The 3766-nt window shown below is 34.0% G+C and overlaps 1 non-coding gene across 1 annotated transcript; it reads left to right on the top strand.

Moving 5' to 3' along the window:
* Positions 1-905: 905 nt before the first annotated feature.
* LOC148565360 (small nucleolar RNA R71) lies at positions 906-1013 on the top strand. The gene has a single exon (XR_015884400.1). It is a non-coding gene; the product is annotated as a small nucleolar RNA R71 (small nucleolar RNA).
* Positions 1014-3766: the final 2753 nt, after the last annotated feature.

The raw sequence follows: 3766 nt of genomic DNA, 5'->3' as shown, positions 1-3766 counted from the left end.
TTCAATAGAATCTCTATGGTCTCTAGATGAGTCTTAGATTCCTTTGGTTCCTCAAAGGGAAACTCCTTATTGATCACTGGACGTCCCAGGAGGTCTTCCTCACTGGGATTTACGTCCTCCCCTTCCTTTCCAGGTTCGGCCGTGTTGACTATGTCAATGGCCTTGCACTCTCCTTTTGGATTTTCTTCTGTATTGCTTGGGAGAGTACTAGGAGGTATTTCAGTGATCCTTTTACTCAGCTGGCCCACTTGTGCCTCCAAATTTCTAATGGAGGACCTTGTTTCATTCATGAAACTTATAGTGGCCTTAGATAGATCAGAGACTAAGTTTGCTAAATTAGAGGTATTTTGTTCAGAGTTCTCTGTCTATTGCTGAGTGGATGATGGAAAAGGTTTACTATTGTTAAACCTATTTCTTCCACCATTATTAAAGCCTTGTTGAGGCTTTTGTTGATCCTTCCATGAGAGATTTGGGTGATTTCTCCATGAGGGGTTATAGGTGTTTCCATAAGGTTCACCCATGTAATTCACCTCTGCTATTGGAGGGTTTTCAGGATCATAAGCTTCTTCTTCAGAAGATGCCTCTTGAGTACTGTTGGATGTAGCTTGCATTCCATTCAGACTCTGAGAAATCATATTGACTTGCTGAGTCAATATTTTATTCTGAGCCAATATGGCATTCAGAGTATCAATTTCAAGAACTCCCTTCTTCATAGGCGTCCCATTACTCACAGGATTCCTCTCAGAAGTGTACATGAACTGGTTATTAGCAACCATGTCCATGAGTTCTTGAGCTTCTGCAGGCGTTTTCTTTAAGTGAATGGATCCACCTACAGAGGTATCCAATGACATTTTAGCTAATTCAGACAGACCATCATAGAATATGTCCAGGATGGTCCATTCTGAAAGCATGTCAGAAGGACACTTTTTGGTCAGTTTTTTGTATCTCTCCCAAGCTTCATAGAGGGATTCACCTTCTTTCTGTCTGAAGGTCTGAACATCCACTCTAAGCTTACTCAGCTTTTAAGGAGGAAAAAACTTGGCTAAGAAAGCCTTGACCAGCTTATCCCAAGAGTTCAGGCTATCCTTAGGTTGAGAGTCCAACCATATTCTAGCTCTGTCTCTCACAGCAAAAGGGAAAAGCATGAGCCTGTAGACTTCAGGATCTACTCCATTAGTCTTAACAGTATCACATATCTGCAAGAATTCAATTAAGAACTGAAAAGGATCTTCAGATGGAAATCTATGAAACTTGCAGTTCTGCTGCATCAGAGAAACTAATTGAGGTTTCAGCTCAAAATTGTTTGCTCCAATGGAAGGAATGGAGATGCTTCTTCCATGTAAATTGGAATTAGGTGCAGTAAAGTCACCAAGCATTCTCCTTGCATTATTATTATTTTCGGCTGCCATCTCATCTTCTTGTTCGAAAATTTCTGAATGGTGCTTGCTGGATTGTTGTAATTTAGCTTCTCTTAGTTTCCTCTTCAGAGTCCTTTCAGGTTTTGGATCTGCTTCAACAAGAATGTTCTTGTCCTTGCTCCTGCTCATATGAAAAAGAGGGACAGAAAAATAATAATAATAGGGATCCTTTTTGCCCAAGTATAGAGGTTCCCTTATGTAAGTAGAAGAAAAGAAGAAGAGAAAATATGAACTCAGAGAGAGAGAGGGTTCGGATTTTTGGGGAGTGAGGGAGAGATGTTAGTAGATGAATAAATAAAATAGAAGGAGATGAGAGAGAAGGAGAATTTTCGAAAATTATTTTTGAAAAAGAGTTAGTGATTTTCGAAAATAGTTTTTGAAAAAGGTTAGAAATTTTTTTCGAAAATTAAAATCAAAAATTAAAATAATTAGTTAATTAAAAAGAAATTTTGAAAAAGAGGGAAGATATTTTTGAAAATTAGAGAGAGAGGGAGTTAGTTAGGTAGTTTTGAAAAAGATAAGAAACAAAAAAAAGGTTAGTTAGTTAGTTGAAACAAATTTGAAAATCAATTTTGAAAAGATAAGATAAAGAGATATTTTTGAAAAGATATGATTGAAATTAGTTTTGAAAAAGATTTGATTTTTAAAATCACATTTAATGACTTGATTCACAAGAAATCACAAGATATGATTCTAGAACTCAAAGTTTGAATCTTTCTTAACAAGCAAGTAACAAACTTGAAATTTTTGAATCAAAACATTAATTGATGATGTTATTTTCGAAAATTAGGAGATAAAGATAAGAAAAAGATTTTTGAAAAATATTTTAAAAATTTTCGAAAATAAATAAGAAAAGTGAAAAAGATTTAATTTTTGAAAAAGATTTTGAAAAAGATAAGATTTTTAAATTGAAAATTTGATTTGACTCATGAAAACAACTAGATTTTAAAAATTTTTGAAAAAGTCAAATCTAATTTTTGAAATTTTAAGAGAGAAAAAAGGAAAGATATTTTTTTTGATTTTTTGAATTTTTAAAGATGAGAGAGAAAAAACATGAAAAATGATGCAAGGCATGAAAATTTTGGATCAAAACAATGAATGCATGCAAGAATACTATGAATGTCAAGATGAACACCAAGAACACTTTGAATGTCAAGATGAACATCAAGAACATATTTTTGAAAAATTTTTAATGCAAAGAAAACATGCAAGACACCAAACTTAAAGATTTTTCATGTATAGACACTATGAATGCAAGAATGCATATGAAAAACAAGAAAAGACACAAAACATGAAAACATCAAGATCAAACAAGAAGACTTACCCAGAACAACTTGAAGATCATGAAGAACACTATGAATGCATGAATTTTTCAAAAAATGCAAGATGAATATGCAATTGACACCAAACTTTCAACTTGACTCAAGACTCAAACAAGAAACATGAAATATTTTTGATTTTTATGATTTTTTTATTTTTTTTTGGATTTTTGTATATTTTTTTCAAAAAAACATATAAGAAAAAGAAAATAAGGATTTCAAAATTTTTAATGTGAATTCCAGGAATCTTGTGCTCTTTAGTCTAAAGCTCCAATCTGAGGGTTAGGCATGGCTTAATAGCCAACCAAGCTTTAATGTGTAACTCAGACATGCCACGGCTGGCATTCCAATTAACTTGCCTCTATGCTGATGGTTGGAAGCCCCTATCCAAAAGAATTAGACATGGCTTTACAGCCAGCCAGGCTTCAATATGCTTCATGAAACTCTAGAATTCATTCTTAAAAATTCTGAAGAAAAATATATTTTTGAAAAGATTTAATTTTTTTTTCGAAAATAGATGAGAAATTTTTGAAAGGTTTTTGAAAAATTTTTTGAAAATAAAACAAAAAGAAAATTACCTAATCTGAGCAACAAGATGAACCGTCAGTTGTCCAAACTCGAACAATCCCCGGCAACGGCGCCAAAAACTTGGTGCACGAAATTGTGATCCCCGGCAACGGCGCCAAAAACTCTGTACGCACGTCTTAATAAATCGTTTTTCATTCACAACTTCGATACAACTAACCAGCAAGTATACTGGGTCATCCAAGTAATAAAACTTTACGTGAGTAAGGGTCGATCCCACGGAGATTGTTGGTATGAAGCAAGCTATGGTCACCTTGTAAATCTCAGTCAGGCGGGTATCAAAAGGTTATGGAGTTTTCGAACATAAATAATAAGTAAACATAAAATAAGGATAGAAACACTTATGTAATTCATTGGTGAGAATTTCAGATAAGCGTATAGAGATGCTTTCGTTCCTCTGAATCTCTGCTTTCCCGCTGTCTTCATCCAATTAGTCTTACTCCT

The sequence above is a fragment of the Arachis ipaensis genome, chromosome B5 (genome assembly GCF_059453495.1).
Source record: "Arachis ipaensis isolate K30076 ecotype BB chromosome B5, ASM5945349v1, whole genome shotgun sequence".
NCBI classification, from domain to species: domain Eukaryota; kingdom Viridiplantae; phylum Streptophyta; class Magnoliopsida; order Fabales; family Fabaceae; genus Arachis; species Arachis ipaensis.
Note: the sequence above shows the minus strand (reverse complement) of the source record. Positions and strands in the feature narration are given on the sequence as shown.